At 41.3% G+C, this 13,996-nt stretch overlaps 1 protein-coding gene across 1 annotated transcript in view; it reads left to right on the top strand.

Annotated features, from left to right (window-relative positions):
- The first annotated feature begins 303 nt into the window (after positions 1-303).
- ache (acetylcholinesterase (Yt blood group)) overlaps positions 304-13,996 on the top strand; it is a 53,833-nt gene continuing 40,140 nt past the window's right edge. Inside the window, exon 1 of the mRNA XM_072376068.1 lies at positions 304-465. The gene's annotated coding sequence lies outside the window, so the exon portion shown is untranslated. The remainder of the gene's footprint in view (positions 466-13,996) is intronic.

Consider the following 13,996-nt stretch of genomic DNA (forward strand, 5'->3'; position numbering starts at 1 on the left):
CTGTTCTTGCCATTTCCGCTCCTTTATTTATGTGTGTATGTATCTATATGTGTGTGTATATATGAATTACGTGTTAAATACCCTCATGCTTTGAAACCATATCCTGCAGAGGGTTGAAAAGTTTGGATCCATGTGATAATCCTGCTTCCACGGTGTACCGTTCTGTCTGCGCGCTTCCACGGAGCTTCAGTGATTTCACACACACTGCTGTGGAGCCAGATTAAATTTGACACCGGGAATCGCAGTGTTCTCGCGATAGAAACGTGTTTGCTGGCAGTATTTATTCGCAGCAGCGGTCTCCCCCTGTCGTCACAGTTTCACGGGTGGGTGCTGTGGGTGCCTGGTAAACGCACTGCTGTTATCGACACTTGGTCTTTGACAACCCATCGCAGACGTTTCAGTTTCTCCACAATTTGCAAGAGAGACAGGGGGCCTAAGCAGAGGGAGGGGAGGAGAAGTAACCGGGTAAGGCACCGATTTATTGTTATTCCGTTGGGTCTGATAGTTGGTCTTAAATGACACAGCCGATGCAGTCGGTCTGTTTGTGCTATAGCTACAGAACTATGTGCTGCAAACACTGCGCACCTCGTGCATGGGAGGTTGCTATCTTTTGATCTGATCACATCGATAGTAGCCATGGTCACGAGCAAATTATCTCGTTCCGTGAAAGAAATGGCAGGGCTGGCAGCGCTGCTGCAGCTGTCTAACAGGCGCGGAGTGCCAGCCTGTACTCCATTTCATACTCAGGCTTTCCCAGGCTGATCAGCAGAACTGCACAGCTCCTGGAACATGGCTGGGTACCATCGGATTTCTCAGCGGTAGCAAGTGAACCTTCTGCAGAATGCCACAGTAACATATAGTACAATATGGCAGATGTATTGATTGAACTGTCAGAAGTAATGATGAAGCGTGCTGAAGGTGCTGTGCTGTTCTCTCTGACATGGGACTGTATGCACTTTTATAGCTGTGGGAAATTGATGCGTGACTCCTCAGTGCTGAGACATGTGGTCACTGGTGATGGTGTCTTCTTTCTTCCCTCTGCTGCTATCACATGTGCAGATGTTTAAACGTGCATGCTGGGAGCTGACGCAGTGTTTTAGTAATATTCTACGTTGCTTCTAAAAGGTAGCTCATGCTGAGACACTGCTTCACAATCCTGCATTGACTTGGATGTTTAAACATGAGCAACACTGACAGGATCAGACTTTTACATGCACAGATACTCCATGTTGTGATGGCGGTGCGTGAAGCTGTGCTTTCTCAGGTTGCATATTCTGTTCTGTCCCTCATACACTAGAACTTATCTGAATGTGCTGGCAAATCCCAGCCACACTACTATAACAGCTAAAGTGCTGAAAATGGTTAACTGTCAGTCATATGGACTGAGTTAAAGAAAATGACGTTGATGTACCCTGTGTGGTTCTTGAATTGTTAAACACAAAGCAATCATTTAGTCCTTCTTGGCAGCCTGAGCTCACTGTGCCCTTAATTTATTGCATCTCTAAGTAATAAGAGTAAATGCACTTTTGGCAGCCTGCAGTGCTCTCTGTTGAATGATGAGTAATCAATGCTGCAGGTTTTATTGGATTTACTTGGACGTGCATGCAGTTTGGGATAATATCTGAGTAAATTTTTTCTTACTTCCGTCCCACAGTGTGGTTTGTGTGTTATGACACTTTGCTAGTCTGGCAATTTTAGAAGAGGAAAGAATAAAGCTGATTTGATTCTTTATTTTGTCCTGCTGTGAACAAATCTACCAGAAAGACTAAAAGCAGCAAAGTACTGCTGCATCTCTCAGTACTTCCTGTCGTGTTACTGGAAGTGAAGCTTTTGTTACATAATGTCCTTGGTAAAATTGATCAGTTAACGATGAAAGAAAGACAAAGTGACAGAACAGAATGTGTCATACTCTGTGTGATAAGTGATGGAAGCTGAGGCAGACTTACTATTTGATGAAGGACTTTTACTGGTAGAGCATGCTTTTCTCTTTTCGCGGTCCAGACTCTCCACTCTGGCCAGACCTTCACTAAGTCTGGTCTTTAGAACAGTGGGAGAAGCAGGCAAAGCATAATTGTGGTCCTAGTCGAAAGAGGGATGGAAATATGGAAGGGAATAATGCCCGACAAGGTGTCCATTATCAGAAATGAATGGAGGACGCGGAGGCGTGAACCGCCCGACGCCACGAAGCCTTCCAGACTTCGAATTCATCAAATAAGTTGTGATAAGAAATGATATCACTCATGTTTTGTCTGTCTTGCCCATTGTGATAAACAAACTGTGAGATAACGTTGATTCTCCGTTGCCATGGTTACCAACTAGCGTTTGAGCCAGCGCGATAATTTAGAACTGTCATCAGGCAATTTGTCCAGAATGTCTTTCCTTGGTGTCCATAATCACTTTTTAACTACACCCTCCAGCTCTCATGATGCTCTCATGTGTTTGAAGAACATTACACGCAAATATAAAAACATTAGAATTCAGAATGACGGTTCAGCTTCAGGCAAAGGCTGAGAAAAGTCCACTGGAAGACAACCAGCATTTAAAAAATATCCAAGCACCCTGTATCATAGCTACATGTGAGACGTTTTTAACAAATCATTACGTTTGGAAATCGGTCCAAAATTCAGCGAGTAATTCTACTTTAAGATTGAGGAGTTTATCTTTCCTTTGTAAATTCACGCACCGCTGCCTCTGCTGGCCCTGTACCAAGCGGCGCTTTAGACACGCCCTTCCACTGTCTGATGCCGTCTGACCAAACTTCCAGGTCACGTAAACCCGACCAATTATATATCAAAATCAAATTCTGTCGTGGTGCCGGTTTTTCCATTTCATATTTTTGATTTGAGCCTAAAAATGAAATACGAAAAAACAGGCATTTTTTTGTTTTTTTTTTGTGTTATCATAAAAAAAACAAAATAACCAGTAAATTTTTCATTATTTGAATTTTTTGATTGGCAATTTAAAATGGAAAGAACGAATGATACCCTGATCATGCGACCCTGGATTGGCTGTATTAACGTTACACTGTGTCGCATGCAGGAAAATGTGGTTACGCCCACAGACGGGTTCATGTGCATCTGCGTTGGGAACTGTAGTTCAGTGCGTGTCGTCCAACCGGTTAAACGATGCCACCGAGATCAAAAGCGTGGCAGCCATCCTCCTCTCAGCATTCAAGTCAGCCTGTGGACGCCACAGAGCCCGAGCGGCATAATTCAAAGTCTCCACCACTGGACTCGGCTTCATCTAAGAGCACCGAGGACGGCGCAGTGTTTGGGATTATAACAGGAAAATTAACGTTCGGTGAAATCAAATTCTGCATGGAAATCATGCAGAAATCTTAATGTTACTGCAGCTTAATACGTGCAGAAAGCAGACACGTTGACTTTTCTGAAGAAAAACTGCTGAGTGAAAAGTATCCTCAGTATGTAGGATAGTGTTAGACACCAACCTGTCACTTGTTTGCAGCCCACCCAGCTAAACTTAAAAAAACGTTGAAAAGACGTGATGGTATGCGTCCAAACAACGTCTACATTTGGTTGAAAGGTAAAAAGCTGTCATTTTCAGGCCATTGGAAAAAAGACTCTTTCAACGACTATTTCAGAACTAAATCAAGACTATGACAGACCGACCAGATTTAGCCTAAAAACCAACATCCAAATGGCGCAAACTGTTTTGCTCTGGAAATTATTAATTTTTTTCTGTAAGAAAACTGCTTGGATTGGAAATATAGATAAACAACTTTATTAATCCCTTTGGGAGTTTCCCTCTGGGAAATTGAAATGCTGAGCTGAAAAATAAAACTGAAGATTTGTACTGTTATGTGTAATGGAATTTCCTTTTTGTTTGAATTGATATTATAAAATTGGTATAAAAAAAAGTATTGTTCAGGAACCAGTATCGGTATTGGTACCGGTATCAAAAAATTTTGATTGATACCCAGCCCTACCCAGAGATGTACTCTGCACAGAGAACATATTTGCATTCAAAAACTGAATAGAGGTCAAACAATCTAATGTAGATTAGATCTTTTTCCACTCGCTGCCAATCAAAAACAGAGCAGTTATTGTGGCAAATGGAGGACTGTTGAACATAATCAATACTCAATAGATGATTAAGACATCTCCTATTGAAATGATTGCTCTAAATGTGCAAATCTACTGTACATTCTGTCTTTTAGTGAAACATCTTCAGCGCAGATAAGCCCAGATAAATTCAAATGATACATTGCCTGGTAGTGAAGTACCCCAAACCTAAAGTGTCAAATCTGATCAACTTTCAAATAGGAAATACTCTGTAGTCTGGTGGGACATCAGCACACACTTTAGTCTTACTTGTCAGATTACAGCTGACTATTGCTTGTATGGAAATAGTCTTGAAGCAGCCTTGCTCAGTAGTGACACCTCATCACACCAAAGAAGTAAGACGGTTACCAGTGAAGAACATGCCATGCCCGTTTGTGATGTTTAGCCTTCTTGTACAACCATTTCAAGGGTGGAGATATGTTTTGACAGTGACATTTTCTCTGTGAAATAGATTTTCAGGAATCGGAACTGTCCCTTGTGAACAGAGGTGTGGGTTTTTTTTTAACCTCTTTTCTTGTAAAATCAACAGTCAAATCTTTGATTTTTGTTAATGTTGAGTAGCATCTGTGCACTATCAAACCATAAGCTCGGTGACAGATGGTGGTGGTGGTGACATCAGCAGAGTTCTTCTTGTGTCTTGGTGTGCAGTCGCAGATTAACAGGAGGGGCTTGAGAATTTAACCCTAAAGGACTCTTGTGTTGAGAACCAGAATGAAGGAGGAGCAACTACCAGTCAGAACTGAAGTGTTGTTTTTTTTTTTTGTTTGTTTTTTTTTGTTTGTTTTTTTTTTAGGAAGTAGAGGGGACTATGTAAACCCATAAAGCCAGTTTAACAATAATTTTCAAGCTATGTTAAGACAGAACAAAGAGCAGTGAACATGGCATTCTCATTGGATATGAATGCAAACTGAAGGTCGAGCCCGACTGAGATGTTGCACTTGATGTAGTTCCTGTTTTCTCTCTTTTTTTTAACACAAAACTTTGTGTGTGTGTTGCAGAAATGAACAACAAAATTCACAATGTAAACATAATTATATAATTCATAAAAAGTAGTGATGGACAATAAAAAAAAATCAATAGAATTTTGAATCTAGACTTTAATCCAAGAAGTAAGTAAATAGGAGGTGAGCTACAGGTCAAACGTTGATAAGTTGAACTGAAACATTTTTTTCTTTTTCCCTTGCAAACCATTTGCATTTCCAGTGGAATGACCAGAAACAACTACATTGTGATAGTTTACACATTTACCTGTTATGGAGTTGATTTGTAATGTAAGCAGAGGCAGTTGCATTTGTTATGGAAGTTTTCAATCGCTTCCTTCCTAATACCTCTGATGAGCAATGACATAGAGAACTTTACTTTTTCTGCCGGCCGGCTAAGATTTTATTCTTTGTTGCAAGGAAAAAGATCAGTCCACACCATTCAGTGGCAATGGTATGAAAGATAAAAACAAAAGGAACCCAGAGCATTTATACCTGAGGAGGGGGCTTTGTTCTTTAGGTGTGTAACCACACTTCCGGGGGGGGGGGGGCTCATAACTCCATCCACTCACTGTCTTTCTAACTGGCACCTGTTGGTTTTTCAGGGTCTCCCATGTGGCGTATATGTGTATATATTCCTAAATTTTCATGGGATTTGAAAGCAGTGCTAAAAAGTCTACATACCAGACTACACCAGCATTTAGTGCAGTCAGTTTAGTCAGTCATTTCTGTAGGAGTTGATTTTCACTCTGCATGTGGGGATTTTCCCTTTTTGCTGTGTTAAACTGCCTTGTATTTACCATAAGCCTTCTGTCGTGCTCTGTAATATATGTCCCATATCACAGCTGTCGCCAACTTTGACAGCCCTGATATTCAGGCAAGATAGCTCAGTTTTGTCTCGTGTTCCAATGATGCCCTGAAAATGTCTGCTAGACTCCAACTGGTTCTGTGGTTGATTTTAAAACAATAAGCTGTGCTAGATCATCAGCGGAGAATTCATATGTCAGTCACTTAATTGAGTCTCATTGGTTGCCCCTTCCCCGCTTTGTGACAAATTGAGATGGTTCTGTTTTAGGGTCTGGGATCAGTGCACAGCTCTAAGACATTGGTCTTTGCTGTGATACTGTTGTTGGTCCCTGTCAGAGGTGCATCATTCTCATCTGATAAGTCAAAGTTGGGTGGTGGAGGTTGCAAGGATGGCAGGAGTCTGGTTGGTGCCTGCAATGTGGCCCCTTGACTCCCCCTTGACTTCAGACATAGGCAACGCCAGGGTAGGTCTTGGTGGGCTATAGCCCCACCAAGAATTGTGTTAGCCCTACCATAAAACCAAGAGAAGTGCCTGACGTGGAGGCATGTCAGGCAACTGCGATGACAACTGTCGCTCACATGACGTACTCATGTGAGCGCGCTTTGAGTGCATGCTCTCAAAACCCGGTGGTTGAAAATCTCAACATGGTGAGTTTTAATACTGTTTTTGTTTTTGGAAACTTTACTGACTTTATTGCGTTTTGCCCGTTTCATGCTCTTCCTTGCTGTGGTCTTGTTGCCTAATTAGCATACTGTAGTGAGTGCAATGTACATAATTCACCACATCTTCAAAACAGCACATTTCACATTCTTAATAATAAGTATAACTGTTTACTGGTCTTGCCTCCTTTAAGTGGCGGCGATGTTTGATGACCTGTTTTGTGTCTGATCTCTTCAACCCTTCTTGGAATGCTGTTTTGACCGGGTCTGGAGCTTTGAATAAACAGCACTGTCAAGTGTGTGCGTTCTGTGGAAAATCGCACCTTCTTGGTCTTTTCAATTTCCCACAATACTTAATTGGTCGGGACTGTGTTTTGACTCTTGACTGTTGTGTGGTAGACTATATATGGCTTTAGGACAACTTAACTATACCCTCTCTCTCTGTCTGTCTGTGTCTCTGTGTGTTTCTAGCTGTGGGAGGGTGTTGTTTTATTGAATATATATTCACATTGAAATCATGGCATTGATTTGAGCCTCATGGGTTAGCTGCACCGTAGTTGAACCAGAAAAATCCTCTGGGGTCGCCACTGACTTCAGACAACAACAAACCACAGTGAACAACAGTCAAACAAGAAGAAGAAGCTGATGAGACCGCTTTAGTTCATGAGGGGTAGGTGAGAACTAACATGAGAATGTACCCTTATTGGCTGTTTGGGTTATTTGCATTTATTTAGAGAGAAAGAAAACTAAATGTTTCGCCTTGGAGACTTCTTGATTGTTTTTTTGTCTTTTTCACAATGGTTTGGTTTGGAACTTGTTTGTACATTCCGTGGCGCACACTCGAGTGACTCGAAAACCAGATTCACTTTAGTGAGTGACTCATACAAACTCGAGTCAGTAAAAGGAATCGAGTCTCTCATCACTAGCTCACAGTCCCTCCAGACGGGCTGCTGAACATATCGATATGGAAATAGTCTGTGATCGTAGACGTATGTGTGTGAGTGAGCGAGCGAGAGAGTAAAAACTTAATGAACTCCATTCAGTCCAGTTTTATTGCAGGGAAGCACGTTGAGGGGATGGCTAGAGAATAGTGCTTGTCTCTCCTATTGCTATTGTACTGTTTTTTTTTCAGCTTCATTAATTATTATTAATGTTGCAGCCTAGTTTTCTAAAACTTCAGGGAGCTATTTATTTGTTTAAGTTTTCATTTCACTTTATAAGACATGCTGTTGAGCCCCTTGGAGCTCCCTGCACTTTTTGTTAGACAATAGACATCTTTGTTGTAAAATTCTAAGAAAAAAAAAAAAAAACCTTACCATGTTCTGTTATCTGAAAATCTGTTCAATAAACATATGCTATGTATTATTTAAAATTTTGACACCAATATTTTCACTTTTACTGCAAATGAATATCGGTTCCAAATATTGTTTATCGGCCTCTTTGACTACTAATAATCGTTATCGGCCCTGAAAGAAACATTGGTCTATCTCTACAGCAGACAACTGAGATACCCACCCACCCCCAAATCTCTCCTGTGGCCTAGGAGACTGAGGGGACACCATAAACAAAAGCGGGTCAGGAGGAACGGGCCCCATGCTAGACAACATGCTAACTCACACAGACGGGGTCATCCAAATCTCTTCCTCGCAAAGTCTGAGACGTTTCTGCTCATGAAGCTCCACAGACAGCATTCAATAGATCTGGAGGATAAACAGAGTTTGCAACACGCAAAATCATGAGTCACCTTCAAAGCTTCCTGTGTTTGTTGGATATCAGCATGTTGCTGACCATCAGTGACTGCACAAGTTTGATGATACCCGATTAAGGATCCTCCTAAAGCACATCAAGGACATCATCCCTGCTGGTCTGGAGAGCCTTCAGTTTGCATAAAGGGGGCACTGATCAACAAAGGATGCAGTCTCAATAGTGCTTCACACAGCCCTAACTCACCTACAGCACGCTAACACTTATGTTCAGATGCTATTTGTTGACTTCAGTTCAGCATTTGATCCTGTAATCCCAGGCAAGCTGGCGCCGAGGCTACATAACTTTGGACTGTCCACATTGTGTTACAGGATCAGGGACTGTCTCAGCAACAGGGCTCAGGTGGTGAGAATAGGAGACTGCACATCATCCACACTCATCCTGAATGCAGGTACGCTGCAGGGTTGTGTGCTCAGCCCAGCCCTCTTGACTCTGTTCACACGGCTGTTCTGCCACCCACTCCACAGTCATGGTTGTGAACTTACCTCAAAACCCAACTTAGATGTTTTTGACCAGAAAGGTTTTGAGGTGTCCTTTGGTTCCACATCCTCTGCATACTTTCCCTTTCACTAGGATTGCTGGTATAGTAGCATTCTAGCAATGGTGTTTTTTTCCATTCTGGTCCATGAATGCTAGAGTAGCCTGCTTCCCATCAGCATGTTATGGTCCCCCAACATCTTACAAGGACCTTGTTTATTCAGGAGACGTCATGGCTCAATCTGTTTTGTTCTGCTCATGTTAATTCCGAGGTTGCTGGAGGCATGCCCTTGCTGAGAATCGAACCGCTGATCCTAATCCTTACCGTCCCTGTTTTACATGCCATGCAGCTGTCACTGCTATTAATAACCCCCTTGCCTCCGCAACCCCTGCATTCTCTTTCCCTCCCTCTCATATGGTACATGAACTCCTCTTCTAAATTTCAGTTTTCCTCTGTTATCGTTGCAATAGATAAGTTCACACTATGAATTGTAAAAATCCTGAGCTCCACATAATGTCCCATTATTTGTGTATTCATCAAGTTTAAACACACCAGTCTTATTTTTCAAAGTCAAGAAACATTATTTTCGCCAAAGGGTTTGGCCTAAATGTGTTCCAGAGATGTAAAATGACCATTGAATAAAAATCTTCTGACATCTGCAAAACACTATACGTGACCAAACTACAGTGGAAACTACTGAGTTGATGATTAGTTTAGGGACAGTATTCTTCTCTCACAGGTCCAGCATCTGGTCTTCCCAGTTCACAGATATTTAGACTTTTTTCAAAGAAGAAGAGATGCTACACAGTAACATGTAGTAACATGGTTCTGGCCCAATTCTTTTGAGATGAGCTGCTTCCATCAAATTCAAGATTAGCAAAGATTTGCTTTTAGTAATCTTTTGTTGAATGCTGTTGTCTGTAATTACTTACCTGGTTTAAATTCCCCATTAAATACTTCTATGGATATTATAATCTTGGTTATAGTTACCGGTTTATGTATTAATAAAATTGTTAGTCAAGTACATTTTGATTTCTTTAGAGACTTTTCTTTAGTTGATTCTGATCTCCTGTTTACTGTAATTTATCATTTAATTTATTCATTAGAATTCCAAAAGATTGAGTTATCATTTATTAAACTAGTTTATCACTGGTCAGTGGACCCCAACAGACATGTGGTTGTTAACCCCAATATTAAAGATTATCTGAGTGCAGTCTGATTTTAACCATAACATTTTGTACGAACATGATGCTTTTGGTGTTTTCTATTATTCAAAGTCCCACTCCAGCAGTTAGAAGTCCCCTGAAGACACATCTGTTTTACTGAATATTGCATTTAAAAAATGTTTTTGCCCCACAAAAGATCTATTTTCATCTTGTTACCTTCTTGGTCTCTTCCAACTCAGCAAACTCACTCTGCTACACTTGTATTATAAAGAACAGCCAACAAAAGGCTGCTAACTCCTGCTCACTCACAAAGAGACTCGTGGACTTTTCAAATAAAAGGCGCTAAGCATTCAATTTATTTTCAGCGAGACGCTTGCAGGGCAGCCCCAGTTTTGCTGACTGTCTGCTGAGGACAGAGTAAAAGACACCCAGGCAGAGACTGTTTCATGCAGCTTGCAAGTGATTACTCCCATGTCAGAGACCACCTGTGTTGGGCATTAAAGTGTAAAAAAGAGCACTCTTACCAGCGGCGTTGATATATTTGCTGAAGTTTGGAATGATCCAAGGCTATTTGGCACGAATGTGAAGTGAGCGCAGCTCTAGCTTGTGGCATTGAACAACATTCTTGCTGAATTAGGCCTGCACACACCCTATAGATGTGTACCTCAGTGGAAGCCACAGACTTTGCAATGCTTTCTGCTCCAGACACAGGCACAAATGCCTTATTTACAACAAATGCAACTGCACTGGGACAGTAACAGATGTCTATTTATAGATGTGACACAGCAACTGACAAAAGGTGGTGTGGAGGTTTTAGAAGACAGCTATAAAGGAGTGACAAAAGACTGAGGCCTGCTGACTGAATCTGAAGGATGTTATTGACAATTTAGTACAGCAGAAAGCCAGAGAATATATGTAATGTCAACTGAACTTTTGCTTTGGCTTTGGTGCACACAGCTGTACTGCGTACTGATCTGTTCTAACCAGTGCCGCACACTGTCCCTTGATAGGATTTCATCTGAGGAGGTGTTTCCATACCAGATTGTGTCTGATTTATTGGAATCCCATTTGAGTAAAAAAACACAAATCTAAAAGAATATATGGACGAAATAGAATGTATTGAAGAAAAGGTAAGAAGGAAAGGATTCAAAACTTTGCCTGAGTTGGAAAAAGAAAAGCAATGTTGGTGTCTGAGTGTCTGAGTGCACCGCCACAGTGTTTAGTGGAGGTTTAAAGTTTATAAGTAGAGCGCCTGTACAGTGTAGCCACAGTGTCTCTTACACACGGGAAACAGATTGACTTATGAACACTGAACTGTACTTAGAGGAAATAAGACTATCCGGGCTTCTCTGTTTTAATAGTAACGGAGATAAATGAGAGGGTATATTATTGTTTTATTTACAGAAGTTGTAAAAGTTAATGTTTGCTCATGGGCCAAAAGTACAGGGACACCTAAACATTATACCCAAAGTGTGATCAAATACGAAGCCAAGGCTGTGTCGGGGAGAAGCCGTACAACTGCCAGTTACATGTGGGAGGACCCTGATTGATCGTATACAGTGGCGAAGGTCCTCCAACGGAAGGAGTGACTGTCCTGATTCTGGGGAAACTGGATCTGTTTATAGGGTCTATACTCTGTATATCTGTTGTGGGTTCAATAAGTTCCCCGTATAAAGAGAACAAACCCTCGGTTTTCTGTCTTTGTGTCTGTCTGACAGGAAAACCTGACATTGTTTTCGTAGCCTCTACTACATTTAACCTACACAAATATAAGCATGTAAAATTTGTTCAAATAAGGAAGAACATTAAAATAATATTTGCATATGATCAGTAATAAAATTTTTGTTCAATTAATTATCATATAGCTGACAGTGTTTCCAACGTTGTTCACAAACATAGTTTGATGTTTTAATCTCACCAGCTGACATTTCATCTCAAAATAGTGCTACTCGGTATGTAGTTCCTGAAGTATTGGGCAAATGTTGGTCACCATTCCTACTGAGACCCTTATTGCTCAGTTACTTATTTTAGGCCAGGTTCAGACTGCACAGTTTGTAGTGTCATTGCTGGTTGTATTGATCACAATAAATGACATTTCTCTTCTCTTTAGAGTTAGAAAGTCCCAGTGGGTTCACACTACGCTGCTGATATGGGGCAGGGATCACAAACACAGGATTTTCCGTCAGAATTAACCCCCGAGACTTATATATTAAACATGCTACTGAAAAATAAAGAATTTGTAGACATATTAGCAGTTTGGAGTTTCGTAGCCAGGGTTTTGCATACTTATGTAAATTAAAAATCGATGTCACATTTAAATTTTCAATGCATTTGTAGAGCATATATTCAAAAACATCAATTAGCAATTTTTGGGTCATTTAGAGGTCATTTGATTTAAAACACAAGAATACAACAAAAAGTGAAGTGGTTGAAAGACTATGTTGTTGGACATTTAACAGCTCTGTTGAACCTAATTTAAATGTAATGGAGATCTTAGAAGAGATTCCCTGGTGTCTGTTTGCTGAAGTGAACTTCTAAATGAGCCACAGTGACTGGAGGCAGTTGTGTTCCACCTGTTAGGTTGCAGACTGCTCTTTATGTTTAGCAATGTATGGTTGTCAGAGTGACAGGATCAGCTTGGAGGAGATTTAGAGGACAGGAGGCAGCTGCATGCGAGAACTGTGTGTTCTTTCCCTGCCATACTTTTATTCACTTAACCAAATCATTGTATGATTGATAGATTATGACTTCCAACGTCGAGAGTTTTAGCAATAGCTAAAGAGAAATTTCCTTGACTGTGTCGAGTTACAGACTCTGTAGAAATACTACTACACTGCAGATATTTTCCTGCTCATATATCCATGTGTTATGTGCCTACGTGGTTCTACAGTACTTAATGCTTAAGTAATAGTACTTGTAATTAAACAGACTTTGATAAAGCATATTATTGCATTTAGATCCAATTCAGTTTTATTAAAAATCACAACATTCATTGTTATACAATCAAATCCAGTTAACTAAATTCCAAATGAGTCACATTCTTACAGAGTCAATAAAAAAATTGCTCGCTCAGAAAACCAACGGATAGCATTTAAACATCTCTCTGATCCAATCCCCCGTCCTGAGTGTGCTGAGGCGACTGTGGAGAGAAAAAACTCCCTTTTAACAGGAAGGAACCTCTGGCAGAACCAGAACCAGGAAGGGTGGCCATCCGCCTCGACCAGCTGGGGGCTGAGAGGACAGGAAAGAGGGGACAACAAGCATCGTAACACCAGGCCAGAGATACCTGCTGAGAGAGAGAAACACAAGTTAATGACAACAATGATGTCATATGTACATGGAGGGAGGAGAGGTGCATCATGGGAGCTCCCCCAGCAGTCTGGGCCTATAGCACGTATAACTATAAGCTTTATCAAAAAGGAAAGTTTTAAGCCTGATCTTAAAGGTAGAGAGGGTGTCTGCTTCCTGAAGCCAAACTGGAAGCTGGTTCCACAGAGAGGGGCCTGATAACAGTGGATCGGATCGAGCGTTCTGTGCATGCTCCAGATTTTTTCCCGCGATCGTCACCTGGAAGTCGAAGGAGACGATATTACTGTGTTTGTCACCGCCGTCAGAAAGAAACAAACAACGCGATGGAAAATGCGCCGTTGTGCATCGTTTGTGCCATAACCAGCTCATCACAGATGTAGAGGGACGCAGCTTCATCTCGCTCTGCGTTCGCCATCTTTCTGAATGCCTGAGTTTGTTGTTGTTGGTGGTGAAGACGTCAACAGGAAGTGGCTCTATTAGCGATAGCTGAAATGGGTACAGCGCCACCTATCGTACCGGGGAATGACATGCTTTGTGCCAGTGATTCCATTCATTCACCGCCATATATCCAAGGATAATTACCCTCAGATAAGGAGCAGAACCCAACTGTAGCTACAATCCAGTTAATCTCATCATGTGGACCCACTGAGTTTGAGGGACTCTCTTCCACCAGACCTGTGCCATAACTTATCTGAAGAACATTCAAATATCAGCTAGCAAAAGCTATTGGTGAATAATCAAAACCTTTTC

The sequence above is a fragment of the Leuresthes tenuis genome, unplaced genomic scaffold (assembly GCF_036924035.1).
Source record: "Leuresthes tenuis unplaced genomic scaffold, fLeuTen1.0.hap1 SCAF_22, whole genome shotgun sequence".
NCBI lineage: Eukaryota > Metazoa > Chordata > Actinopteri > Atheriniformes > Atherinopsidae > Leuresthes > Leuresthes tenuis.